At 54.7% G+C, this 26,792-nt stretch overlaps 21 non-coding genes across 21 annotated transcripts; all 21 read left to right on the top strand.

The window, feature by feature from the left end:
• The first annotated feature begins 1,582 nt into the window (after window positions 1-1,582).
• Window positions 1,583-1,656, top strand: trnak-uuu (transfer RNA lysine (anticodon UUU)). The gene has a single exon. It is a non-coding gene; the product is annotated as a tRNA-Lys (tRNA).
• Window positions 1,657-3,887: 2,231 nt separating this feature from the next.
• On the top strand, window positions 3,888-3,959 carry trnak-uuu (transfer RNA lysine (anticodon UUU)). The gene has a single exon. It is a non-coding gene; the product is annotated as a tRNA-Lys (tRNA).
• Window positions 3,960-5,029: 1,070 nt separating this feature from the next.
• On the top strand, window positions 5,030-5,102 carry trnak-uuu (transfer RNA lysine (anticodon UUU)). The gene has a single exon. It is a non-coding gene; the product is annotated as a tRNA-Lys (tRNA).
• Window positions 5,103-6,180: 1,078 nt separating this feature from the next.
• Window positions 6,181-6,253, top strand: trnak-uuu (transfer RNA lysine (anticodon UUU)). Its single transcript has one exon. It is a non-coding gene; the product is annotated as a tRNA-Lys (tRNA).
• A 1,077-nt stretch (window positions 6,254-7,330) lies between these two features.
• trnak-uuu (transfer RNA lysine (anticodon UUU)) lies at window positions 7,331-7,403 on the top strand. Its single transcript has one exon. It is a non-coding gene; the product is annotated as a tRNA-Lys (tRNA).
• Window positions 7,404-8,480: 1,077 nt separating this feature from the next.
• On the top strand, window positions 8,481-8,553 carry trnak-uuu (transfer RNA lysine (anticodon UUU)). The gene has a single exon. It is a non-coding gene; the product is annotated as a tRNA-Lys (tRNA).
• A 1,078-nt stretch (window positions 8,554-9,631) lies between these two features.
• On the top strand, window positions 9,632-9,704 carry trnak-uuu (transfer RNA lysine (anticodon UUU)). The gene has a single exon. It is a non-coding gene; the product is annotated as a tRNA-Lys (tRNA).
• Window positions 9,705-10,780: 1,076 nt separating this feature from the next.
• trnak-uuu (transfer RNA lysine (anticodon UUU)) lies at window positions 10,781-10,853 on the top strand. Its single transcript has one exon. It is a non-coding gene; the product is annotated as a tRNA-Lys (tRNA).
• Window positions 10,854-11,930: 1,077 nt separating this feature from the next.
• On the top strand, window positions 11,931-12,003 carry trnak-uuu (transfer RNA lysine (anticodon UUU)). Its single transcript has one exon. It is a non-coding gene; the product is annotated as a tRNA-Lys (tRNA).
• Window positions 12,004-13,080: 1,077 nt separating this feature from the next.
• Window positions 13,081-13,153, top strand: trnak-uuu (transfer RNA lysine (anticodon UUU)). The gene has a single exon. It is a non-coding gene; the product is annotated as a tRNA-Lys (tRNA).
• A 1,075-nt stretch (window positions 13,154-14,228) lies between these two features.
• trnak-uuu (transfer RNA lysine (anticodon UUU)) lies at window positions 14,229-14,301 on the top strand. Its single transcript has one exon. It is a non-coding gene; the product is annotated as a tRNA-Lys (tRNA).
• A 1,077-nt stretch (window positions 14,302-15,378) lies between these two features.
• trnak-uuu (transfer RNA lysine (anticodon UUU)) lies at window positions 15,379-15,451 on the top strand. The gene has a single exon. It is a non-coding gene; the product is annotated as a tRNA-Lys (tRNA).
• A 1,077-nt stretch (window positions 15,452-16,528) lies between these two features.
• trnak-uuu (transfer RNA lysine (anticodon UUU)) lies at window positions 16,529-16,600 on the top strand. Its single transcript has one exon. It is a non-coding gene; the product is annotated as a tRNA-Lys (tRNA).
• Window positions 16,601-17,677: 1,077 nt separating this feature from the next.
• trnak-uuu (transfer RNA lysine (anticodon UUU)) lies at window positions 17,678-17,750 on the top strand. The gene has a single exon. It is a non-coding gene; the product is annotated as a tRNA-Lys (tRNA).
• Window positions 17,751-18,827: 1,077 nt separating this feature from the next.
• Window positions 18,828-18,900, top strand: trnak-uuu (transfer RNA lysine (anticodon UUU)). Its single transcript has one exon. It is a non-coding gene; the product is annotated as a tRNA-Lys (tRNA).
• A 1,076-nt stretch (window positions 18,901-19,976) lies between these two features.
• Window positions 19,977-20,049, top strand: trnak-uuu (transfer RNA lysine (anticodon UUU)). Its single transcript has one exon. It is a non-coding gene; the product is annotated as a tRNA-Lys (tRNA).
• A 1,077-nt stretch (window positions 20,050-21,126) lies between these two features.
• Window positions 21,127-21,199, top strand: trnak-uuu (transfer RNA lysine (anticodon UUU)). Its single transcript has one exon. It is a non-coding gene; the product is annotated as a tRNA-Lys (tRNA).
• A 1,077-nt stretch (window positions 21,200-22,276) lies between these two features.
• Window positions 22,277-22,349, top strand: trnak-uuu (transfer RNA lysine (anticodon UUU)). The gene has a single exon. It is a non-coding gene; the product is annotated as a tRNA-Lys (tRNA).
• A 1,077-nt stretch (window positions 22,350-23,426) lies between these two features.
• On the top strand, window positions 23,427-23,499 carry trnak-uuu (transfer RNA lysine (anticodon UUU)). The gene has a single exon. It is a non-coding gene; the product is annotated as a tRNA-Lys (tRNA).
• Window positions 23,500-24,576: 1,077 nt separating this feature from the next.
• trnak-uuu (transfer RNA lysine (anticodon UUU)) lies at window positions 24,577-24,649 on the top strand. The gene has a single exon. It is a non-coding gene; the product is annotated as a tRNA-Lys (tRNA).
• A 1,077-nt stretch (window positions 24,650-25,726) lies between these two features.
• trnak-uuu (transfer RNA lysine (anticodon UUU)) lies at window positions 25,727-25,799 on the top strand. The gene has a single exon. It is a non-coding gene; the product is annotated as a tRNA-Lys (tRNA).
• The last annotated feature ends 993 nt before the right edge of the window (window positions 25,800-26,792 follow it).

Here is a 26,792-nt window from a genome sequence, read left to right as displayed (position 1 = left end):
AACCTTCATGCGCATCTTCCTTGTTTTGGAGCTGATGGTGATGTGCAGTGCGTGTGGGAGTGTCGGTGTCTGCGGCTTGTGGTGGGGTGGATTGTGTCGAGCAGAGAGTGGATGCTGGGGGTAGGGACTGTGCGTGGTGTTGGAGGGATGATGACGAGGCTGCCTCATGAGCACCGTTCTTACTTTGGCGGTGCTGTGTTGTAAGCTTGCTGATGGCTTGGACGGTGCCAGAGGTGTGTGTTGAGGAGGGTTGTTACAGTAGAGACAGAGACGGTGCGACAATGGAGTGGGGGTGATGAAGAGAGATGGCGGCTTGGAATCGGCCCTGCACAGCCGGGGCTGCCAGTCTTTCCCACTGAATTGTGTGGATTGTGTCAGAATGCTGCGCGACAGTGTGAAGCGTGAACGTCTTAATACCCGGCTCAGGCCGGAGCCGGCCAGGAGCCCGTTAGCTCAGTCGGTAGAGCATAGACTTTTTAATCTGAGGGTCCAGGGTTCAAGTCCTGGCTCGGGCGGGTCGCTTTTAAATTGCACTGCCACGGACAACAGAGAAGGCGGTGCGAGCAAATCAGACTCAATGGCCCTCCCGTTCTGGCGGTGGCGGAAGCAAGCACAGGCCCGTTTTGCCTGCATTTCCGAACTGTCGCAGTTCGCCAAACTCGCGGTTTTTCTCCCGCAACGCGTGTACTTCCGTTTGAATTGATCTCTTTCAGATCCTCCAAATTTGCGAAATCAGAAATAGCATAGAATCCCTCGACTGTGGAAACAGGCGACCGACTCTCCCAAGAGCATCCCCCAGGCAGCAAACCCTTACCGCATGACTATGCATTTACCCCCGAACAAATGCACCGAAACTACACATCCCTGAAAACAATGGGCAATTTAGCATGGCCAGAACACCGGACCTGCACACTTTTGGTCTGTGGGAGGAAAGCGGATCCGTCGGACGAAATCCACGCAGACACGGGGAGAATGGGCAAACTCCACGCAGGGAGTCGACCGAAGTTCGAATCCGACATGGGTCCGTGCGCTGGGAGGCAGCAGTGAAATCCTGATTATATTTGCACATGCTGAAGTTTCGATTTATGGAACAGCTCTCATCGATGGTCTGCCTTTTTTCTACATCAACTCCGACACATCAAACGGAACCTTCATGCGCATCTTCTTGTTTTGGAGCTGATGGTGATGTGGCAGTGCGTGTGGGAGTGTCGGTGTCTGCGGCTTGTGGGGGTGGATTGTGTCGAGCAGAGAGTGGATTGCTGGGAGGGACTGTGTGCGTGGTGTTGGAGGGATGATGACGAGGCTGCCTCATGAGCACCGTTCTTACTTTGGCGGTGGCTGTGTTGTAAGCTTGCTGATGGCTTGGACGGTGCCAGAGGTGTGTGTTGAGGAGGGTTGTTTCAGTAGAGACAGGACGGGCGACAATGGAGTGGGTGGTGATGAAGAGAGATGGCGGCTTGGAATCGGCCCTGCACAGCCGGCTGAGCCATCTTTCCCACTGAATTGTGTGGATTGTGTCAGAATGGCTGCGCGACAGTGTGAAGCGTGAACGTCTTACCCGGCTCAGCCGGAGCCGCCAGGAGCCCGGGTAGCTCAGTCGGTAGAGCATCAGACTTTTAAATCTGAGGGTCCAGGGTTCAAGTCCCTGCTCGGGCGGGTCGCTTTTAAATTGCACTGCCACGGAACAACAGAGAAGGCGGTGCGAGCAAATCAGACTCAATGGCCCTCCGTTCTGGCGGTGGCGGAAGCAAGCACAGCCCGTTTTGCCTGCATTTCCGAACTGTCGCAGGTGCTGCCAAACTCGCGGTGTTTCTCCCACGCAACGCGGACTTCTGTTTGAATTGATCTCTTTCAGATCCTCCAAATTTTCGAAATCAGAAATTAGCATAGAATCCCTCGACTGTGGAAACAGGCGACCGACTCTCCCAAGAGCATCCCCAGGCAGCCCAAACCCTTACCGCATGACTATGCATTTACCCGAACAATGCACCGAAACTACACATCCTGAAAACAATGGGCAATTTAGCATGGCCAGAACACCGGACCTGCACACTTTTGGTCTGTGGGAGGAAAGCGGATCCGTCGGACGAAATCCACGCAGACACGGGGAGAATGGCAAACTCCACGCAGGGAGTCGACCCGAAGTTCGAATCCGAAATGGGTCCGTGGCGCTGGGAGGCAGCAGTGAAATCCTGATTATAATTTGCACATGCTGAAGTTTCGATTTATGAGACAGCTCTCATCGATGGTCTGCCTTTTTCTACATCAACTCCGACACATCAAACGGAACCTTCATGCGCATCTTCCTTGTTTTGGAGCTGATGGTGATGTGGCAGTGCGTGTGGGAGTGTCGGTGTCTGCGGCTTGTGGTGGGGTGGATTGTGTCGAGCAGAGAGTGGATGCTGGGGGTAGGGACTGTGCGTGGTGTTGGAGGGATGATGACGAGGCTGCCTCATGACACCGTTCTTACTTTGGCGGTGCTGTGTTTAAGCTTGCTGATGGCTTGGACGGTGCCAGATGTGTGTTTGAGGAGGGTTGTTTACAGTAGAGACAGGACGGTGCGACAATGGAGTGGGGGTGATGAAGAGAGATGGCGGCTTGGAATCGGCCCTGCACAGCCGGGCTGCCAGTCTTTCCCACTGAATTGTGTGGATTGTGTCAGAATGGCTGCGCGACAGTGTGAAGCGTGAACGTCTATACCCGGCTCAGGCCGGAGCCGGCCAGGAGCCCGGTAGCATCGTCGGTAGAGCATCAGACTTTTAATCTGAGGGTCCAGGGTTCAAGTCCCTGCTCGGCGGGTCGCTTTTAAATTGCACTGCCACGAACAAACAGAGAAGGCGGTGCGAGCAAATCAGACTCAATGGCCCTCCCGTTCTGGCGGTGGCGGAAGCAAGCACAGGCCCGTTTTGCCTGCATTTCCGAACTGTCGCAGGTGCTGCCAAACTCGCGGTTTTTCTCTCCCTCACCAACGCGTGACTTCTGTTGAATTGATCTCTTTCAGATCCTCCAAATTTGCGAAATCAGAAATTTATCATAGAATCCCTCGACTGTGGAAACAGGCGAACCGACACTCCCAAAGCATCCCCCAGCAGCCAAAAACCTTACCGCATGACTATGCATTTACCCCGAACAAATGCAACCGAAACTACACAAATCCCTTGAAACAATGGGCAATTTAGCATGGCCAGAAACACCGGACCTGCACACTTTTGGTCTGTGGGAGGAAAGCGGATCCGTCGGACGAAATCCACGCAGACACGGGGAGAATGGGCAAACTCCACGCAGGGAGTCGACCGAAGTTCGAATCCGACATGGGTTCCGTGGCGCTGGGAGGCAGCAGTGAAATCCCTGATTATATTTGCACATGCTGAAGTTTCGATTTTGGAGACACTCTCATCGATGGTCTGCCTTTTTTCTACATCAACTCCGACACATCAAACGGAACCTTCATGCGCATCTTCCTTGTTTTGGAGCTGATGGTGATGTGGCAGTGCGTGGTGGGAGTGTCGGTGTCTGCGGCTTGTGGTGGGGTGGATTGTGTCGAGCAGAGAGTGGACTGCTGGGGGTAGGGGACTGTGCGTGGTGTTGGAGGGATGATGACGAGGCTGCCTCATGAGCACCGTTCTTACTTTGGCGGTGCTGTGTTTTAAGCTTGCTGATGGCTTGGACGGTGCCAGAGGTGTGTGTTGAGGAGGGTTGTTACAGTAGAGACAGGACGGTGCGACAATGGAGTGGGGGTGATGAAGAGAGATGGCGGCTTGGAAATCGGCCCTGCACAGCGGGGCTGCCAGTCTTTCCCCACTGAATTGTGTGGATTGTGTCAGAATGGCTGCGCGACAGTGTGAAGCGTGAACGTCTTACCCGGCTCAGGCCGGAGCCGGCCAGGAGCCCGGGTACTCAGTCGGTAGAGCATCAGACTTTTAATCTGAGGGTCCAGGGTTCAAGTCCCTGCTCGGGCGGGTCGCTTTTTAATTTGCACTGCCACGGAACAAACAGAGAACGGTGCGAGCAAATCAGACTCAATGGCCCTCCCGTTCTGGCGGTGGCGGAAGCAAGCACAGGCCCGTTTGGCCTGCATTTTCCGAACTGTCGCAGGTGCTGCCAAACTCGCGGTGTTTCTCCCGCAACGCGTGACTTCCGTTTGAATTGATCTCTTTCAGATCCTCCAAATTTGCGAATCAGAAATTACATAGAATCCACGACTTGGAAACAGGCGACCGACTCTCCCAAGAGCATCCCCCAGGCAGCCAAACCCTTACCGCATGACTATGCATTTACCCCGAACAAATGCACCGAAACTACACATCCCTGAAAAACAATGGGCAATTTAGCATGGCCAGAACACCGGACCTGCACACTTTTGGTCTGTGGGAGGAAAGCGGATCCGTCGGACGAAATCCACGCAGACACGGGGAGAATGGGCAAACTCCACGCAGGGAGTCGACCGAAGTTCGAATCCGACAATGGGTCCGTGGCGCTGGGAGGCAGCAGTGAAATCCTGATTATATTTGCACATGCTGAAGTTTCGATTTATGGAGACAGCTCTCATCGATGGTCTGCCTTTTTCTACACATCAACTCCGACACATCAAACGGAACCTTCATGCGCATCTTCCTTGTTTTTGGAGCTGATGGTGATGTGGCAGTGCGTGTGGGAGTGTCGGTGTCTGCGGCTTGTGGTGGGGTGGATTGTTCGAGCAGAGAGTGGATGCTGGGGGTAGGGACTGTGCGTGGTGTTGGAGGGATGATGACGAGGCTGCCTCATGAGCACCGTTCTTACTTTGGCGGTGCTGTGTTGTAACTTGCTGATGGCTTGGACGGTGCCAGAGGTGTGTGTTGAGGGAGGGTTGTTACAGTAGAGACAGGACGGTGCGACAATGGAGTGGGGTGATGAAGAGAGATGGCGCTTGGAATCGCCCTGCACAGCCGGGGCTGCCAGTCTTTCCCACTGAATTGTGTGAATGTGTCAGAATGGCTGCGCGACAGTGTGAAGCGTGAACGTCTTACCCGGCTCAGGCCGGCCGGCCTGAGCCCGGGTAGCTCAGTCGGTAGAGCATCAGACTTTTAATCTGAGGGTCCAGGGTTCAAGTCCCTGCTCGGGCGGGTCGCTTTTAAATTGCACTGCCACGGAACAACAGAGAAGGCGGTGCGAGCAAATCAGACTCAATGGCCCTCCCGTTCTGGCGGTGGCGGAAGCAAGCACAGGCCCGTTTTGCCTGCATTTCCGAACTGTCGCAGGTGCTGCCAAACTCGCGGTGTTTTCTCCCGCAACGCGTGACTTCTGTTTGAATTGATCTCTTTCAGATCCTCCAAATTTGCGAAATCAGAAATTAGCATAGAATCCCTCGACTGTGGAAACAGGCGACCGACTCTCCCAAGAGCATCCCCCAGGCAGCCAAACCCTTACCGCATGACTATGCATTTACCCCGAACAAATGCACCGAAACTACACATCCCTGAAAACAATGGGCAATTTAGCATGGCCAGAACACCGGACCTGCACACTTTTGGTCTGTGGGAGGAAAGCGGATCCGTCGGACGAAATCCACGCAGACACGGGGAGAATGGGCAAACTCCACGCAGGGAGTCGACCGAAGTTCGAATCCGACATGGGTCCGTGGCGCTGGGAGGCAGCAGTGAAATCCTGATTATATTTGCACATGCTGAAGTTTCGATTTATGGAGACAGCTCTCATCGATGGTCTGCCTTTTTTCTACATCAACTCCGACACATCAAACGGAACCTTCATGCGCATCTTCCTTGTTTTGGAGCTGATGGTGATGTGGCAGTGCGTGTGGGAGTGTCGGTGTCTGCGGCTTGTGGTGGGGTGGATTGTGTCGAGCAGAGAGTGGATGCTGGGGGTAGGGACTGTGCGTGGTGTTGGAGGGATGATGACGAGGCTGCCTCATGAGCACCGTTCTTACTTTGGCGGTGCTGTGTTGTAAGCTTGCTGATGGCTTGGACGGTGCCAGAGGTGTGTGTTGAGGAGGGTTGTTACAGTAGAGAGAGGACGGTGCGACAATGGAGTGGGGGTGATGAAGAGAGATGGCGGCTTGGAATCGGCCCTGCACAGCCGGGGCTGCCAGTCTTTCCCACTGAATTGTGTGGATTGTGTCAGAATGGCTGCGCGACAGTGTGAAGCGTGAACGTCTTACCCGGCTCAGGCCGGAGCCGGCCAGGAGCCCGGGTAGCTCAGTCGGTAGAGCATCAGACTTTTAATCTGAGGGTCCAGGGTTCAAGTCCCTGCTCGGGCGGGTCGCTTTTAAATTGCACTGCCACGGAACAACAGAGAAGGCGGTGCGAGCAAATCAGACTCAATGGCCCTCCCGTTCTGGCGGTGGCGGAAGCAAGCACAGGCCCGTTTTGCCTGCATTTCCGAACTGTCGCAGGTGCTGCCAAACTCGCGGTGTTTCTCCCGCAACGCGTGACTTCTGTTTGAATTGATCTCTTTCAGATCCTCCAAATTTGCGAAATCAGAAATTAGCATAGAATCCCTCGACTGTGGAAACAGGCGACCGACTCTCCCAAGAGCATCCCCCAGGCAGCCAAACCCTTACCGCATGACTATGCATTTACCCCGAACAAATGCACCGAAACTACACATCCCTGAAAACAATGGGCAATTTAGCATGGCCAGAACACCGGACCTGCACACTTTTGGTCTGTGGGAGGAAAGCGGATCCGTCGGACGAAATCCACGCAGACACGGGGAGAATGGGCAAACTCCACGCAGGGAGTCGACCGAAGTTCGAATCCGACATGGGTCCGTGGCGCTGGGAGGCAGCAGTGAAATCCTGATTATATTTGCACATGCTGAAGTTTCGATTTATGGAGACAGCTCTCATCGATGGTCTGCCTTTTTTCTACATCAACTCCGACACATCAAACGGAACCTTCATGCGCATCTTCCTTGTTTTGGAGCTGATGGTGATGTGGCAGTGCGTGTGGGAGTGTCGGTGTCTGCGGCTTGTGGTGGGGTGGATTGTGTCGAGCAGAGAGTGGATGCTGGGGGTAGGGACTGTGCGTGGTGTTGGAGGGATGATGACGAGGCTGCCTCATGAGCACCGTTCTTACTTTGGCGGTGCTGTGTTGTAAGCTTGCTGATGGCTTGGACGGTGCCAGAGGTGTGTGTTGAGGAGGGTTGTTACAGTAGAGACAGGACGGTGCGACAATGGAGTGGGGGTGATGAAGAGAGATGGCGGCTTGGAATCGGCCCTGCACAGCCGGGGCTGCCAGTCTTTCCCACTGAATTGTGTGGATTGTGTCAGAATGGCTGCGCGACAGTGTGAAGCGTGAACGTCTTACCCGGCTCAGGCCGGAGCCGGCCAGGAGCCCGGGTAGCTCAGTCGGTAGAGCATCAGACTTTTAATCTGAGGGTCCAGGGTTCAAGTCCCTGCTCGGGCGGGTCGCTTTTAAATTGCACTGCCACGGAACAACAGAGAAGGCGGTGCGAGCAAATCAGACTCAATGGCCCTCCCGTTCTGGCGGTGGCGGAAGCAAGCACAGGCCCGTTTTGCCTGCATTTCCGAACTGTCGCAGGTGCTGCCAAACTCGCGGTGTTTCTCCCGCAACGCGTGACTTCTGTTTGAATTGATCTCTTTCAGATCCTCCAAATTTGCGAAATCAGAAATTAGCATAGAATCCCTCGACTGTGGAAACAGGCGACCGACTCTCCCAAGAGCATCCCCCAGGCAGCCAAACCCTTACCGCATGACTATGCATTTACCCCGAACAAATGCACCGAAACTACACATCCCTGAAAACAATGGGCAATTTAGCATGGCCAGAACACCGGACCTGCACACTTTTGGTCTGTGGGAGGAAAGCGGATCCGTCGGACGAAATCCACGCAGACACGGGGAGAATGGGCAAACTCCACGCAGGGAGTCGACCGAAGTTCGAATCCGACATGGGTCCGTGGCGCTGGGAGGCAGCAGTGAAATCCTGATTATATTTGCACATGCTGAAGTTTCGATTTATGGAGACAGCTCTCATCGATGGTCTGCCTTTTTTCTACATCAACTCCGACACATCAAACGGAACCTTCATGCGCATCTTCCTTGTTTTGGAGCTGATGGTGATGTGGCAGTGCGTGTGGGAGTGTCGGTGTCTGCGGCTTGTGGTGGGGTGGATTGTGTCGAGCAGAGAGTGGATGCTGGGGGTAGGGACTGTGCGTGGTGTTGGAGGGATGATGACGAGGCTGCCTCATGAGCACCGTTCTTACTTTGGCGGTGCTGTGTTGTAAGCTTGCTGATGGCTTGGACGGTGCCAGAGGTGTGTGTTGAGGAGGGTTGTTACAGTAGAGACAGGACGGTGCGACAATGGAGTGGGGGTGATGAAGAGAGATGGCGGCTTGGAATCGGCCCTGCACAGCCGGGGCTGCCAGTCTTTCCCACTGAATTGTGTGGATTGTGTCAGAATGGCTGCGCGACAGTGTGAAGCGTGAACGTCTTACCCGGCTCAGGCCGGAGCCGGCCAGGAGCCCGGGTAGCTCAGTCGGTAGAGCATCAGACTTTTAATCTGAGGGTCCAGGGTTCAAGTCCCTGCTCGGGCGGGTCGCTTTTAAATTGCACTGCCACGGAACAACAGAGAAGGCGGTGCGAGCAAATCAGACTCAATGGCCCTCCCGTTCTGGCGGTGGCGGAAGCAAGCACAGGCCCGTTTTGCCTGCATTTCCGAACTGTCGCAGGTGCTGCCAAACTCGCGGTGTTTCTCCCGCAACGCGTGACTTCTGTTTGAATTGATCTCTTTCAGATCCTCCAAATTTGCGAAATCAGAAATTAGCATAGAATCCCTCGACTGTGGAAACAGGCGACCGACTCTCCCAAGAGCATCCCCCAGGCAGCCAAACCCTTACCGCATGACTATGCATTTACCCCGAACAAATGCACCGAAACTACACATCCCTGAAAAACAATGGGCAATTTAGCATGGCCAGAACACCGGACCTGCACACTTTTGGTCTGTGGGAGGAAAGCGGATCCGTCGGACGAAATCCACGCAGACACGGGGAGAATGGGCAAACTCCACGCAGGGAGTCGACCGAAGTTCGAATCCGACATGGGTCCGTGGCGCTGGGAGGCAGCAGTGAAATCCTGATTATATTTGCACATGCTGAAGTTTCGATTTATGGAGACAGCTCTCATCGATGGTCTGCCTTTTTTCTACATCAACTCCGACACATCAAACGGAACCTTCATGCGCATCTTCCTTGTTTTGGAGCTGATGGTGATGTGGCAGTGCGTGTGGGAGTGTCGGTGTCTGCGGCTTGTGGTGGGGTGGATTGTGTCGAGCAGAGAGTGGATGCTGGGGGTAGGGACTGTGCGTGGTGTTGGAGGGATGATGACGAGGCTGCCTCATGAGCACCGTTCTTACTTTGGCGGTGCTGTGTTGTAAGCTTGCTGATGGCTTGGACGGTGCCAGAGGTGTGTGTTGAGGAGGGTTGTTACAGTAGAGAGAGGACGGTGCGACAATGGAGTGGGGGTGATGAAGAGAGATGGCGGCTTGGAATCGGCCCTGCACAGCCGGGGCTGCCAGTCTTTCCCACTGAATTGTGTGGATTGTGTCAGAATGGCTGCGCGACAGTGTGAAGCGTGAACGTCTTACCCGGCTCAGGCCGGAGCCGGCCAGGAGCCCGGGTAGCTCAGTCGGTAGAGCATCAGACTTTTAATCTGAGGGTCCAGGGTTCAAGTCCCTGCTCGGGCGGGTCGCTTTTAAATTGCACTGCCACGGAACAACAGAGAAGGCGGTGCGAGCAAATCAGACTCAATGGCCCTCCCGTTCTGGCGGTGGCGGAAGCAAGCACAGGCCCGTTTTGCCTGCATTTCCGAACTGTCGCAGGTGCTGCCAAACTCGCGGTGTTTCTCCCGCAACGCGTGACTTCTGTTTGAATTGATCTCTTTCAGATCCTCCAAATTTGCGAAATCAGAAATTAGCATAGAATCCCTCGACTGTGGAAACAGGCGACCGACTCTCCAAGAGCATCCCCCAGGCAGCCAAACCCTTACCGCATGACTATGCATTTACCCCGAACAAATGCACCGAAACTACACATCCCTGAAAACAATGGGCAATTTAGCATGGCCAGAACACCGGACCTGCACACTTTTGGTCTGTGGGAGGAAAGCGGATCCGTCGGACGAAATCCACGCAGACACGGGGAGAATGGGCAAACTCCACGCAGGGAGTCGACCGAAGTTCGAATCCGACATGGGTCCGTGGCGCTGGGAGGCAGCAGTGAAATCCTGATTATATTTGCACATGCTGAAGTTTCGATTTATGGAGACAGCTCTCATCGATGGTCTGCCTTTTTTCTACATCAACTCCGACACATCAAACGGAACCTTCATGCGCATCTTCCTTGTTTTGGAGCTGATGGTGATGTGGCAGTGCGTGTGGGAGTGTCGGTGTCTGCGGCTTGTGGTGGGGTGGATTGTGTCGAGCAGAGAGTGGATGCTGGGGGTAGGGACTGTGCGTGGTGTTGGAGGGATGATGACGAGGCTGCCTCATGAGCACCGTTCTTACTTTGGCGGTGCTGTGTTGTAAGCTTGCTGATGGCTTGGACGGTGCCAGAGGTGTGTGTTGAGGAGGGTTGTTACAGTAGAGAGAGGACGGTGCGACAATGGAGTGGGGGTGATGAAGAGAGATGGCGGCTTGGAATCGGCCCTGCACAGCCGGGGCTGCCAGTCTTTCCCACTGAATTGTGTGGATTGTGTCAGAATGGCTGCGCGACAGTGTGAAGCGTGAACGTCTTACCCGGCTCAGGCCGGAGCCGGCCAGGAGCCCGGGTAGCTCAGTCGGTAGAGCATCAGACTTTTAATCTGAGGGTCCAGGGTTCAAGTCCCTGCTCGGGCGGGTCGCTTTTAAATTGCACTGCCACGGAACAACAGAGAAGGCGGTGCGAGCAAATCAGACTCAATGGCCCTCCCGTTCTGGCGGTGGCGGAAGCAAGCACAGGCCCGTTTTGCCTGCATTTCCGAACTGTCGCAGGTGCTGCCAAACTCGCGGTGTTTCTCCCGCAACGCGTGACTTCTGTTTGAATTGATCTCTTTCAGATCCTCCAAATTTGCGAAATCAGAAATTAGCATAGAATCCCTCGACTGTGGAAACAGGCGACCGACTCTCCCAAGAGCATCCCCCAGGCAGCCAAACCCTTACCGCATGACTATGCATTTACCCCGAACAAATGCACCGAAACTACACATCCCTGAAAACAATGGGCAATTTAGCATGGCCAGAACACCGGACCTGCACACTTTTGGTCTGTGGGAGGAAAGCGGATCCGTCGGACGAAATCCACGCAGACACGGGGAGAATGGGCAAACTCCACGCAGGGAGTCGACCGAAGTTCGAATCCGACATGGGTCCGTGGCGCTGGGAGGCAGCAGTGAAATCCTGATTATATTTGCACATGCTGAAGTTTCGATTTATGGAGACAGCTCTCATCGATGGTCTGCCTTTTTTCTACATCAACTCCGACACATCAAACGGAACCTTCATGCGCATCTTCCTTGTTTTGGAGCTGATGGTGATGTGGCAGTGCGTGTGGGAGTGTCGGTGTCTGCGGCTTGTGGTGGGGTGGATTGTGTCGAGCAGAGAGTGGATGCTGGGGGTAGGGACTGTGCGTGGTGTTGGAGGGATGATGACGAGGCTGCCTCATGAGCACCGTTCTTACTTTGGCGGTGCTGTGTTGTAAGCTTGCTGATGGCTTGGACGGTGCCAGAGGTGTGTGTTGAGGAGGGTTGTTACAGTAGAGAGAGGACGGTGCGACAATGGAGTGGGGGTGATGAAGAGAGATGGCGGCTTGGAATCGGCCCTGCACAGCCGGGGCTGCCAGTCTTTCCCACTGAATTGTGTGGATTGTGTCAGAATGGCTGCGCGACAGTGTGAAGCGTGAACGTCTTACCCGGCTCAGGCCGGGGCCGGCCAGGAGCCCGGGTAGCTCAGTCGGTAGAGCATCAGACTTTTAATCTGAGGGTCCAGGGTTCAAGTCCCTGCTCGGGCGGGTCGCTTTTAAATTGCACTGCCACGGAACAACAGAGAAGGCGGTGCGAGCAAATCAGACTCAATGGCCCTCCCGTTCTGGCGGTGGCGGAAGCAAGCACAGGCCCGTTTTGCCTGCATTTCCGAACTGTCGCAGGTGCTGCCAAACTCGCGGTGTTTCTCCCGCAACGCGTGACTTCTGTTTGAATTGATCTCTTTCAGATCCTCCAAATTTGCGAAATCAGAAATTAGCATAGAATCCCTCGACTGTGGAAACAGGCGACCGACTCACCCAAGAGCATCCCCCAGGCAGCCAAACCCTTACCGCATGACTATGCATTTACCCCGAACAAATGCACCGAAACTACACATCCCTGAAAACAATGGGCAATTTAGCATGGCCAGAACACCGGACCTGCACACTTTTGGTCTGTGGGAGGAAAGCGGATCCGTCGGACGAAATCCACGCAGACACGGGGAGAATGGGCAAACTCCACGCAGGGAGTCGACCGAAGTTCGAATCCGACATGGGTCCGTGGCGCTGGGAGGCAGCAGTGAAATCCTGATTATATTTGCACATGCTGAAGTTTCGATTTATGGAGACAGCTCTCATCGATGGTCTGCCTTTTTTCTACATCAACTCCGACACATCAAACGGAACCTTCATGCGCATCTTCCTTGTTTTGGAGCTGATGGTGATGTGGCAGTGCGTGTGGGAGTGTCGGTGTCTGCGGCTTGTGGTGGGGTGGATTGTGTCGAGCAGAGAGTGGATGCTGGGGGTAGGGACTGTGCGTGGTGTTGGAGGGATGATGACGAGGCTGCCTCATGAGCACCGTTCTTACTTTGGCGGTGCTGTGTTGTAAGCTTGCTGATGGCTTGGACGGTGCCAGAGGTGTGTGTTGAGGAGGGTTGTTACAGTAGAGAGAGGACGGTGCGACAATGGAGTGGGGGTGATGAAGAGAGATGGCGGCTTGGAATCGGCCCTGCACAGCCGGGGCTGCCAGTCTTTCCCACTGAATTGTGTGGATTGTGTCAGAATGGCTGCGCGACAGTGTGAAGCGTGAACGTCTTACCCGGCTCAGGCCGGAGCCGGCCAGGAGCCCGGGTAGCTCAGTCGGTAGAGCATCAGACTTTTAATCTGAGGGTCCAGGGTTCAAGTCCCTGCTCGGGCGGGTCGCTTTTAAATTGCACTGCCACGGAACAACAGAGAAGGCGGTGCGAGCAAATCAGACTCAATGGCCCTCCCGTTCTGGCGGTGGCGGAAGCAAGCACAGGCCCGTTTTGCCTGCATTTCCGAACTGTCGCAGGTGCTGCCAAACTCGCGGTGTTTCTCCCGCAACGCGTGACTTCTGTTTGAATTGATCTCTTTCAGATCCTCCAAATTTGCGAAATCAGAAATTAGCATAGAATCCCTCGACTGTGGAAACAGGCGACCGACTCTCCCAAGAGCATCCCCAGGCAGCCAAACCCTTACCGCATGACTATGCATTTACCCCGAACAAATGCACCGAAACTACACATCCCTGAAAACAATGGGCAATTTAGCATGGCCAGAACACCGGACCTGCACACTTTTGGTCTGTGGGAGGAAAGCGGATCCGTCGGACGAAATCCACGCAGACACGGGGAGAATGGGCAAACTCCACGCAGGGAGTCGACCGAAGTTCGAATCCGACATGGGTCCGTGGCGCTGGGAGGCAGCAGTGAAATCCTGATTATATTTGCACATGCTGAAGTTTCGATTTATGGAGACAGCTCTCATCGATGGTCTGCCTTTTTTCTACATCAACTCCGACACATCAAACGGAACCTTCATGCGCATCTTCCTTGTTTTGGAGCTGATGGTGATGTGGCAGTGCGTGTGGGAGTGTCGGTGTCTGCGGCTTGTGGTGGGGTGGATTGTGTCGAGCAGAGAGTGGATGCTGGGGTAGGGACTGTGCGTGGTGTTGGAGGGATGATGACGAGGCTGCCTCATGAGCACCGTTCTTACTTTGGCGGTGCTGTGTTGTAAGCTTGCTGATGGCTTGGACGGTGCCAGAGGTGTGTGTTGAGGAGGGTTGTTACAGTAGAGAGAGGACGGTGCGACAATGGAGTGGGGGTGATGAAGAGAGATGGCGGCTTGGAATCGGCCCTGCACAGCCGGGGCTGCCAGTCTTTCCCACTGAATTGTGTGGATTGTGTCAGAATGGCTGCGCGACAGTGTGAAGCGTGAACGTCTTACCCGGCTCAGGCCGGAGCCGGCCAGGAGCCCGGGTAGCTCAGTCGGTAGAGCATCAGACTTTTAATCTGAGGGTCCAGGGTTCAAGTCCCTGCTCGGGCGGGTCGCTTTTAAATTGCACTGCCACGGAACAACAGAGAAGGCGGTGCGAGCAAATCAGACTCAATGGCCCTCCCGTTCTGGCGGTGGCGGAAGCAAGCACAGGCCCGTTTTGCCTGCATTTCCGAACTGTCGCAGGTGCTGCCAAACTCGCGGTGTTTCTCCCGCAACGCGTGACTTCTGTTTGAATTGATCTCTTTCAGATCCTCCAAATTTGCGAAATCAGAAATTAGCATAGAATCCCTCGACTGTGGAAACAGGCGACCGACTCTCCCAAGAGCATCCCCCAGGCAGCCAAACCCTTACCGCATGACTATGCATTTACCCCGAACAAATGCACCGAAACTACACATCCCTGAAAACAATGGGCAATTTAGCATGGCCAGAACACCGGACCTGCACACTTTTGGTCTGTGGGAGGAAAGCGGATCCGTCGGACGAAATCCACGCAGACACGGGGAGAATGGGCAAACTCCACGCAGGGAGTCGACCGAAGTTCGAATCCGACATGGGTCCGTGGCGCTGGGAGGCAGCAGTGAAATCCTGATTATATTTGCACATGCTGAAGTTTCGATTTATGGAGACAGCTCTCATCGATGGTCTGCCTTTTTTCTACATCAACTCCGACACATCAAACGGAACCTTCATGCGCATCTTCCTTGTTTTGGAGCTGATGGTGATGTGGCAGTGCGTGTGGGAGTGTCGGTGTCTGCGGCTTGTGGTGGGGTGGATTGTGTCGAGCAGAGAGTGGATGCTGGGGGTAGGGACTGTGCGTGGTGTTGGAGGGATGATGACGAGGCTGCCTCATGAGCACCGTTCTTACTTTGGCGGTGCTGTGTTGTAAGCTTGCTGATGGCTTGGACGGTGCCAGAGGTGTGTGTTGAGGAGGGTTGTTACAGTAGAGAGAGGACGGTGCGACAATGGAGTGGGGGTGATGAAGAGAGATGGCGGCTTGGAATCGGCCCTGCACAGCCGGGGCTGCCAGTCTTTCCCACTGAATTGTGTGGATTGTGTCAGAATGGCTGCGCGACAGTGTGAAGCGTGAACGTCTTACCCGGCTCAGGCCGGAGCCGGCCAGGAGCCCGGGTAGCTCAGTCGGTAGAGCATCAGACTTTTAATCTGAGGGTCCAGGGTTCAAGTCCCTGCTCGGGCGGGTCGCTTTTAAATTGCACTGCCACGGAACAACAGAGAAGGCGGTGCGAGCAAATCAGACTCAATGGCCCTCCCGTTCTGGCGGTGGCGGAAGCAAGCACAGGCCCGTTTTGCCTGCATTTCCGAACTGTCGCAGGTGCTGCCAAACTCGCGGTGTTTCTCCCGCAACGCGTGACTTCTGTTTGAATTGATCTCTTTCAGATCCTCCAAATTTGCGAAATCAGAAATTAGCATAGAATCCCTCGACTGTGGAAACAGGCGACCGACTCTCCCAAGAGCATCCCCCAGGCAGCCAAACCCTTACCGCATGACTATGCATTTACCCCGAACAAATGCACCGAAACTACACATCCCTGAAAACAATGGGCAATTTAGCATGGCCAGAACACCGGACCTGCACACTTTTGGTCTGTGGGAGGAAAGCGGATCCGTCGGACGAAATCCACGCAGACACGGGGAGAATGGGCAAACTCCACGCAGGGAGTCGACCGAAGTTCGAATCCGACATGGGTCCGTGGCGCTGGGAGGCAGCAGTGAAATCCTGATTATATTTGCACATGCTGAAGTTTCGATTTATGGAGACAGCTCTCATCGATGGTCTGCCTTTTTTCTACATCAACTCCGACACATCAAACGGAACCTTCATGCGCATCTTCCTTGTTTTGGAGCTGATGGTGATGTGGCAGTGCGTGTGGGAGTGTCGGTGTCTGCGGCTTGTGGTGGGGTGGATTGTGTCGAGCAGAGAGTGGATGCTGGGGGTAGGGACTGTGCGTGGTGTTGGAGGGATGATGACGAGGCTGCCTCATGAGCACCGTTCTTACTTTGGCGGTGCTGTGTTGTAAGCTTGCTGATGGCTTGGACGGTGCCAGAGGTGTGTGTTGAGGAGGGTTGTTACAGTAGAGAGAGGACGGTGCGACAATGGAGTGGGGGTGATGAAGAGAGATGGCGGCTTGGAATCGGCCCTGCACAGCCGGGGCTGCCAGTCTTTCCCACTGAATTGTGTGGATTGTGTCAGAATGGCTGCGCGACAGTGTGAAGCGTGAACGTCTTACCCGGCTCAGGCCGGAGCCAGCCAGGCGCCCGGGCAGCTCAGTCGGTAAGCATCAGACTTTTAATCTGAGGGTCCAGGGTTCAAGTCCCTGCTCGGGCGGGTCGCTTTTAAATTGCACTGCCACGGAACAACAGAGAAGGCGGTGCGAGCAAATCAGACTCAATGGCCCTCCCGTTCTGGCGGTGGCGGAAGCAAGCACAGGCCCGTTTTGCCTGCATTTCCGAACTGTCGCAGGTGCTGCCAAACTCGCGGTGTTTCACCCGCAACGCGTGACTTCTGTTTGAATTGATCTCTTTCAGATCCTCCAAATTTGCGAAATCAGAAATTAGCATAGAATCCCTCGACTGTGGAAACAGGCGACCGACTCTCCCAAGAGCATCCCCCAGGCAGCCAAACCCTTACCGCATGACTATGCATTTACCCCGAACAAATGCACCGAAACTACACATCCCTGAAAACAATGGGCAATTTAGCATGGCCAGAACACCGGACCTGCACACTTTTGGTCTGTGGGAGGAAAGCGGATCCGTCGGACGAAATCCACGCAGACACGGGGAGAATGGGCAAACTCCACGCAGGGAGTCGACCGAAGTTCGAATCCGACATGGGTCCGTGGCGCTGGGAGGCAGCAGTGAAATCCTGATTATATTTGCACATGCTGAAGTTTCGATTTATGGAGACAGCTCTCATCGATGGTCTGCCTTTTTTCTACATCAACTCCGACACATCAAACGGAACCTTCATGCGCATCTTCCTTGTTTTGGAGCTGATGGTGATGTGGCAGTGCGTGTGGGAGTGTCGGTGTCTGCGGCTTGTGGTGGGGTGGATTGTGTCGAGCAGAGAGTGGATGCTGGGGGTAGGGACTGTGCGTGGTGTTGGAGGGATGATGACGAGGCTGCCTCATGAGCACCGTTCTTACTTTGGCGGTGCTGTGTTGTAAGCTTGCTGATGGCTTGGACGGTGCCAGAGGTGTGTGTTGAGGAGGGTTGTTACAGTAGAGAGAGGACGGTGCGACAATGGAGTGGGGGTGATGAAGAGAGATGGCGGCTTGGAATCGGCCCTGCACAGCCGGGGCTGCCAGTCTTTCCCACTGAATTGTGTGGATTGTGTCAGAATGGCTGCGCGACAGTGTGAAGCGTGAACGTCTTACCCGGCTCAGGCCGGAGCCGGCCAGGAGCCCGGGTAGCTCAGTCGGTAGAGCATCAGACTTTTAATCTGAGGGTCCAGGGTTCAAGTCCCTGCTCGGGCGGGTCGCTTTTAAATTGCACTGCCACGGAACAACAGAGAAGGCGGTGCGAGCAAATCAGACTCAATGGCCCTCCCGTTCTGGCGGTGGCGGAAGCAAGCACAGGCCCGTTTTGCCTGCATTTCCGAACTGTCGCAGGTGCTGCCAAACTCGCGGTGTTTCTCCCGCAACGCGTGACTTCTGTTTGAATTGATCTCTTTCAGATCCTCCAAATTTGCGAAATCAGAAATTAGCATAGAATCCCTCGACTGTGGAAACAGGCGACCGACTCTCCCAAGAGCATCCCCCAGGCAGCCAAACCCTTACCGCATGACTATGCATTTACCCCGAACAAATGCACCGAAACTACACATCCCTGAAAACAATGGGCAATTTAGCATGGCCAGAACACCGGACCTGCACACTTTTGGTCTGTGGGAGGAAAGCGGATCCGTCGGACGAAATCCACGCAGACACGGGGAGAATGGGCAAACTCCACGCAGGGAGTCGACCGAAGTTCGAATCCGACATGGGTCCGTGGCGCTGGGAGGCAGCAGTGAAATCCTGATTATATTTGCACATGCTGAAGTTTCGATTTATGGAGACAGCTCTCATCGATGGTCTGCCTTTTTTCTACATCAACTCCGACACATCAAACGGAACCTTCATGCGCATCTTCCTTGTTTTGGAGCTGATGGTGATGTGGCAGTGCGTGTGGGAGTGTCGGTGTCTGCGGCTTGTGGTGGGGTGGATTGTGTCGAGCAGAGAGTGGATGCTGGGGGTAGGGACTGTGCGTGGTGTTGGAGGGATGATGACGAGGCTGCCTCATGAGCACCGTTCTTACTTTGGCGGTGCTGTGTTGTAAGCTTGCTGATGGCTTGGACGGTGCCAGAGGTGTGTGTTGAGGAGGGTTGTTACAGTAGAGAGAGGACGGTGCGACAATGGAGTGGGGGTGATGAAGAGAGATGGCGGCTTGGAATCGGCCCTGCACAGCCGGGGCTGCCAGTCTTTCCCACTGAATTGTGTGGATTGTGTCAGAATGGCTGCGCGACAGTGTGAAGCGTGAACGTCTTACCCGGCTCAGGCCGGAGCCGGCCAGGAGCCCGGGTAGCTCAGTCGGTAGAGCATCAGACTTTTAATCTGAGGGTCCAGGGTTCAAGTCCCTGCTCGGGCGGGTCGCTTTTAAATTGCACTGCCACGGAACAACAGAGAAGGCGGTGCGAGCAAATCAGACTCAATGGCCCTCCCGTTCTGGCGGTGGCGGAAGCAAGCACAGGCCCGTTTTGCCTGCATTTCCGAACTGTCGCAGGTGCTGCCAAACTCGCGGTGTTTCTCCCGCAACGCGTGACTTCTGTTTGAATTGATCTCTTTCAGATCCTCCAAATTTGCGAAATCAGAAATTAGCATAGAATCCCTCGACTGTGGAAACAGGCGACCGACTCTCCCAAGAGCATCCCCCAGGCAGCCAAACCCTTACCGCATGACTATGCATTTACCCCGAACAAATGCACCGAAACTACACATCCCTGAAAACAATGGGCAATTTAGCATGGCCAGAACACCGGACCTGCACACTTTTGGTCTGTGGGAGGAAAGCGGATCCGTCGGACGAAATCCACGCAGACACGGGGAGAATGGGCAAACTCCACGCAGGGAGTCGACCGAAGTTCGAATCCGACATGGGTCCGTGGCGCTGGAGGCAGCAGTGAAATCCTGATTATATTTGCACATGCTGAAGTTTCGATTTATGGAGACAGCTCTCATCGATGGTCTGCCTTTTTTCTACATCAACTCCGACACATCAAACGGAACCTTCATGCGCATCTTCCTTGTTTTGGAGCTGATGGTGATGTGGCAGTGCGTGTGGGAGTGTCGGTGTCTGCGGCTTGTGGTGGGGTGGATTGTGTCGAGCAGAGAGTGGATGCTGGGGGTAGGGACTGTGCGTGGTGTTGGAGGGATGATGACGAGGCTGCCTCATGAGCACCGTTCTTACTTTGGCGGTGCTGTGTTGTAAGCTTGCTGATGGCTTGGACGGTGCCAGAGGTGTGTGTTGAGGAGGGTTGTTACAGTAGAGAGAGGACGGTGCGACAATGGAGTGGGGGTGATGAAGAGAGATGGCGGCTTGGAATCGGCCCTGCACAGCCGGGGCTGCCAGTCTTTCCCACTGAATTGTGTGGATTGTGTCAGAATGGCTGCGCGACAGTGTGAAGCGTGAACGTCTTACCCGGCTCAGGCCGGAGCCGGCCAGGAGCCCGGGTAGCTCAGTCGGTAGAGCATCAGACTTTTAATCTGAGGGTCCAGGGTTCAAGTCCCTGCTCGGGCGGGTCGCTTTTAAATTGCACTGCCACGGAACAACAGAGAAGGCGGTGCGAGCAAATCAGACTCAATGGCCCTCCCGTTCTGGCGGTGGCGGAAGCAAGCACAGGCCCGTTTTGCCTGCATTTCCGAACTGTCGCAGGTGCTGCCAAACTCGCGGTGTTTCTCCCGCAACGCGTGACTTCTGTTTGAATTGATCTCTTTCAGATCCTCCAAATTTGCGAAATCAGAAATTAGCATAGAATCCCTCGACTGTGGAAACAGGCGACCGACTCTCCCAAGAGCATCCCCCAGGCAGCCAAACCCTTACCGCATGACTATGCATTTACCCCGAACAAATGCACCGAAACTACACATCCCTGAAAACAATGGGCAATTTAGCATGGCCAGAACACCGGACCTGCACACTTTTGGTCTGTGGGAGGAAAGCGGATCCGTCGGACGAAATCCACGCAGACACGGGGAGAATGGGCAAACTCCACGCAGGGAGTCGACCGAAGTTCGAATCCGACATGGGTCCGTGGCGCTGGGAGGCAGCAGTGAAATCCTGATTATATTTGCACATGCTGAAGTTTCGATTTATGGAGACAGCTCTCATCGATGGTCTGCCTTTTTTCTACATCAACTCCGACACATCAAACGGAACCTTCATGCGCATCTTCCTTGTTTTGGAGCTGATGGTGATGTGGCAGTGCGTGTGGGAGTGTCGGTGTCTGCGGCTTGTGGTGGGGTGGATTGTGTCGAGCAGAGAGTGGATGCTGGGGGTAGGGACTGTGCGTGGTGTTGGAGGGATGATGACGAGGCTGCCTCATGAGCACCGTTCTTACTTTGGCGGTGCTGTGTTGTAAGCTTGCTGATGGCTTGGACGGTGCCAGAGGTGTGTGTTGAGGAGGGTTGTTACAGTAGAGAGAGGACGGTGCGACAATGGAGTGGGGGTGATGAAGAGAGATGGCGGCTTGGAATCGGCCCTGCACAGCCGGGGCTGCCAGTCTTTCCCACTGAATTGTGTGGATTGTGTCAGAATGGCTGCGCGACAGTGTGAAGCGTGAACGTCTTACCCGGCTCAGGCCGGAGCCGGCCAGGCGCCCGGGTAGCTCAGTCGGTAGAGCATCAGACTTTTAATCTGAGGGTCCAGGGTTCAAGTCCCTGCTCGGGCGGGTCGCTTTTAAATTGCACTGCCACGGAACAACAGAGAAGGCGGTGCGAGCAAATCAGACTCAATGGCCCTCCCGTTCTGGCGGTGGCGGAAGCAAGCACAGGCCCGTTTTGCCTGCATTTCCGAACTGTCGCAGGTGCTGCCAAACTCGCGGTGTTTCTCCCGCAACGCGTGACTTCTGTTTGAATTGATCTCTTTCAGATCCTCCAAATTTGCGAAATCAGAAATTAGCATAGAATCCCTCGACTGTGGAAACAGGCGACCGACTCTCCCAAGAGCATCCCCCAGGCAGCCAAACCCTTACCGCATGACTATGCATTTACCCCGAACAAATGCACCGAAACTACACATCCCTGAAAACAATGGGCAATTTAGCATGGCCAGAACACCGGACCTGCACACTTTTGGTCTGTGGGAGGAAAGCGGATCCGTCGGACGAAATCCACGCAGACACGGGGAGAATGGGCAAACTCCACGCAGGGAGTCGACCGAAGTTCGAATCCGACATGGGTCCGTGGCGCTGGGAGGCAGCAGTGAAATCCTGATTATATTTGCACATGCTGAAGTTTCGATTTATGGAGACAGCTCTCATCGATGGTCTGCCTTTTTTCTACATCAACTCCGACACATCAAACGGAACCTTCATGCGCATCTTCCTTGTTTTGGAGCTGATGGTGATGTGGCAGTGCGTGTGGGAGTGTCGGTGTCTGCGGCTTGTGGTGGGGTGGATTGTGTCGAGCAGAGAGTGGATGCTGGGGGTAGGGACTGTGCGTGGTGTTGGAGGGATGATGACGAGGCTGCCTCATGAGCACCGTTCTTACTTTGGCGGTGCTGTGTTGTAAGCTTGCTGATGGCTTGGACGGTGCCAGAGGTGTGTGTTGAGGAGGGTTGTTACAGTAGAGAGAGGACGGTGCGACAATGGAGTGGGGGTGATGAAGAGAGATGGCGGCTTGGAATCGGCCCTGCACAGCCGGGGCTGCCAGTCTTTCCCACTGAATTGTGTGGATTGTGTCAGAATGGCTGCGCGACAGTGTGAAGCGTGAACGTCTTACCCGGCTCAGGCCGGAGCCGGCCAGGAGCCCGGGTCGCTCAGTCGGTAGAGCATCAGACTTTTAATCTGAGGGTCCAGGGTTCAAGTCCCTGCTCGGGCGGGTCGCTTTTAAATTGCACTGCCACGGAACAACAGAGAAGGCGGTGCGAGCAAATCAGACTCAATGGCCCTCCCGTTCTGGCGGTGGCGGAAGCAAGCACAGGCCCGTTTTGCCTGCATTTCCGAACTGTCGCAGGTGCTGCCAAACTCGCGGTGTTTCTCCCGCAACGCGTGACTTCTGTTTGAATTGATCTCTTTCAGATCCTCCAAATTTGCGAAATCAGAAATTAGCATAGAATCCCTCGACTGTGGAAACAGGCGACCGACTCTCCCAAGAGCATCCCCCAGGCAGCCAAACCCTTACCGCATGACTATGCATTTACCCCGAACAAATGCACCGAAACTACACATCCCTGAAAACAATGGGCAATTTAGCATGGCCAGAACACCGGACCTGCACACTTTTGGTCTGTGGGAGGAAAGCGGATCCGTCGGACGAAATCCACGCAGACACGGGGAGAATGGGCAAACTCCACGCAGGGAGTCGACCGAAGTTCGAATCCGACATGGGTCCGTGGCGCTGGGAGGCAGCAGTGAAATCCTGATTATATTTGCACATGCTGAAGTTTCGATTTATGGAGACAGCTCTCATCGATGGTCTGCCTTTTTTCTACATCAACTCCGACACATCAAACGGAACCTTCATGCGCATCTTCCTTGTTTTGGAGCTGATGGTGATGTGGCAGTGCGTGTGGGAGTGTCGGTGTCTGCGGCTTGTGGTGGGGTGGATTGTGTCGAGCAGAGAGTGGATGCTGGGGGTAGGGACTGTGCGTGGTGTTGGAGGGATGATGACGAGGCTGCCTCATGAGCACCGTTCTTACTTTGGCGGTGCTGTGTTGTAAGCTTGCTGATGGCTTGGACGGTGCCAGAGGTGTGTGTTGAGGAGGGTTGTTACAGTAGAGAGAGGACGGTGCGACAATGGAGTGGGGGTGATGAAGAGAGATGGCGGCTTGGAATCGGCCCTGCACAGCCGGGGCTGCCAGTCTTTCCCACTGAATTGTGTGGATTGTGTCAGAATGGCTGCGCGACAGTGTGAAGCGTGAACGTCTTACCCGGCTCAGGCCGGAGCCGGCCAGGCGCCCGGGTAGCTCAGTCGGTAGAGCATCAGACTTTTAATCTGAGGGTCCAGGGTTCAAGTCCCTGCTCGGGCGGGTCGCTTTTAAATTGCACTGCCACGGAACAACAGAGAAGGCGGTGCGAGCAAATCAGACTCAATGGCCCTCCCGTTCTGGCGGTGGCGGAAGCAAGCACAGGCCCGTTTTGCCTGCATTTCCGAACTGTCGCAGGTGCTGCCAAACTCGCGGTGTTTCTCCCGCAACGCGTGACTTCTGTTTGAATTGATCTCTTTCAGATCCTCCAAATTTGCGAAATCAGAAATTAGCATAGAATCCCTCGACTGTGGAAACAGGCGACCGACTCTCCCAAGAGCATCCCCCAGGCAGCCAAACCCTTACCGCATGACTATGCATTTACCCCGAACAAATGCACCGAAACTACACATCCCTGAAAACAATGGGCAATTTAGCATGGCCAGAACACCGGACCTGCACACTTTTGGTCTGTGGGAGGAAAGCGGATCCGTCGGACGAAATCCACGCAGACACGGGGAGAATGGGCAAACTCCACGCAGGGAGTCGACCGAAGTTCGAATCCGACATGGGTCCGTGGCGCTGGGAGGCAGCAGTGAAATCCTGATTATATTTGCACATGCTGAAGTTTCGATTTATGGAGACAGCTCTCATCGATGGTCTGCCTTTTTTCTACATCAACTCCGACACATCAAACGGAACCTTCATGCGCATCTTCCTTGTTTTGGAGCTGATGGTGATGTGGCAGTGCGTGTGGGAGTGTCGGTGTCTGCGGCTTGTGGTGGGGTGGATTGTGTCGAGCAGAGAGTGGATGCTGGGGGTAGGGACTGTGCGTGGTGTTGGAGGGATGATGACGAGGCTGCCTCATGAGCACCGTTCTTACTTTGGCGGTGCTGTGTTGTAAGCTTGCTGATGGCTTGGACGGTGCCAGAGGTGTGTGTTGAGGAGGGTTGTTACAGTAGAGAGAGGACGGTGCGACAATGGAGTGGGGGTGATGAAGAGAGATGGCGGCTTGGAATCGGCCCTGCACAGCCGGGGCTGCCAGTCTTTCCCACTGAATTGTGTGGATTGTGTCAGAATGGCTGCGCGACAGTGTGAAGCGTGAACGTCTTACCCGGCTCAGGCCGGAGCCGGCCAGGAGCCCGGGTAGCTCAGTCGGTAGAGCATCAGACTTTTAATCTGAGGGTCCAGGGTTCAAGTCCCTGCTCGGGCGGGTCGCTTTTAAATTGCACTGCCACGGAACAACAGAGAAGGCGGTGCGAGCAAATCAGACTCAATGGCCCTCCCGTTCTGGCGGTGGCGGAAGCAAGCACAGGCCCGTTTTGCCTGCATTTCCGAACTGTCGCAGGTGCTGCCAAACTCGCGGTGTTTCTCCCGCAACGCGTGACTTCTGTTTGAATTGATCTCTTTCAGATCCTCCAAATTTGCGAAATCAGAAATTAGCATAGAATCCCTCGACTGTGGAAACAGGCGACCGACTCTCCCAAGAGCATCCCCCAGGCAGCCAAACCCTTACCGCATGACTATGCATTTACCCCGAACAAATGCACCGAAACTACACATCCCTGAAAACAATGGGCAATTTAGCATGGCCAGAACACCGGACCTGCACACTTTTGGTCTGTGGGAGGAAAGCGGATCCGTCGGACGAAATCCACGCAGACACGGGGAGAATGGGCAAACTCCACGCAGGGAGTCGACCGAAGTTCGAATCCGACATGGGTCCGTGGCGCTGGGAGGCAGCAGTGAAATCCTGATTATATTTGCACATGCTGAAGTTTCGATTTATGGAGACAGCTCTCATCGATGGTCTGCCTTTTTTCTACATCAACTCCGACACATCAAACGGAACCTTCATGCGCATCTTCCTTGTTTTGGAGCTGATGGTGATGTGGCAGTGCGTGTGGGAGTGTCGGTGTCTGCGGCTTGTGGTGGGGTGGATTGTGTCGAGCAGAGAGTGGATGCTGGGGGTAGGGACTGTGCGTGGTGTTGGAGGGATGATGACGAGGCTGCCTCATGAGCACCGTTCTTACTTTGGCGGTGCTGTGTTGTAAGCTTGCTGATGGCTTGGACGGTGCCAGAGGTGTGTGTTGAGGAGGGTTGTTACAGTAGAGAGAGGACGGTGCGACAATGGAGTGGGGGTGATGAAGAGAGATGGCGGCTTGGAATCGGCCCTGCACAGCCGGGGCTGCCAGTCTTTCCCACTGAATTGTGTGGATTGTGTCAGAATGGCTGCGCGACAGTGTGAAGCGTGAACGTCTTACCCGGCTCAGGCCGGAGCCGGCCAGGAGCCCGGGTAGCTCAGTCGGTAGAGCATCAGACTTTTAATCTGAGGGTCCAGGGTTCAAGTCCCTGCTCGGGCGGGTCGCTTTTAAATTGCACTGCCACGGAACAACAGAGAAGGCGGTGCGAGCAAATCAGACTCAATGGCCCTCCCGTTCTGGCGGTGGCGGAAGCAAGCACAGGCCCGTTTTGCCTGCATTTCCGAACTGTCGCAGGTGCTGCCAAACTCGCGGTGTTTCTCCCGCAACGCGTGACTTCTGTTTGAATTGATCTCTTTCAGATCCTCCAAATTTGCGAAATCAGAAATTAGCATAGAATCCCTCGACTGTGGAAACAGGCGACCGACTCTCCCAAGAGCATCCCCCAGGCAGCCAAACCCTTACCGCATGACTATGCATTTACCCCGAACAAATGCACCGAAACTACACATCCCTGAAAACAATGGGCAATTTAGCATGGCCAGAACACCGGACCTGCACACTTTTGGTCTGTGGGAGGAAAGCGGATCCGTCGGACGAAATCCACGCAGACACGGGGAGAATGGGCAAACTCCACGCAGGGAGTCGACCGAAGTTCGAATCCGACATGGGTCCGTGGCGCTGGGAGGCAGCAGTGAAATCCTGATTATATTTGCACATGCTGAAGTTTCGATTTATGGAGACAGCTCTCATCGATGGTCTGCCTTTTTTCTACATCAACTCCGACACATCAAACGGAACCTTCATGCGCATCTTCCTTGTTTTGGAGCTGATGGTGATGTGGCAGTGCGTGTGGGAGTGTCGGTGTCTGCGGCTTGTGGTGGGGTGGATTGTGTCGAGCAGAGAGTGGATGCTGGGGGTAGGGACTGTGCGTGGTGTTGGAGGGATGATGACGAGGCTGCCTCATGAGCACCGTTCTTACTTTGGCGGTGCTGTGTTGTAAGCTTGCTGATGGCTTGGACGGTGCCAGAGGTGTGTGTTGAGGAGGGTTGTTACAGTAGAGAGAGGACGGTGCGACAATGGAGTGGGGGTGATGAAGAGAGATGGCGGCTTGGAATCGGCCCTGCACAGCCGGGGCTGCCAGTCTTTCCCACT

Source organism: Hemiscyllium ocellatum, unplaced genomic scaffold, assembly GCF_020745735.1.
Source record: "Hemiscyllium ocellatum isolate sHemOce1 unplaced genomic scaffold, sHemOce1.pat.X.cur. scaffold_2154_pat_ctg1, whole genome shotgun sequence".
NCBI lineage: Eukaryota > Metazoa > Chordata > Chondrichthyes > Orectolobiformes > Hemiscylliidae > Hemiscyllium > Hemiscyllium ocellatum.
This window is presented reverse-complemented; position numbering and strand designations above follow the sequence as displayed.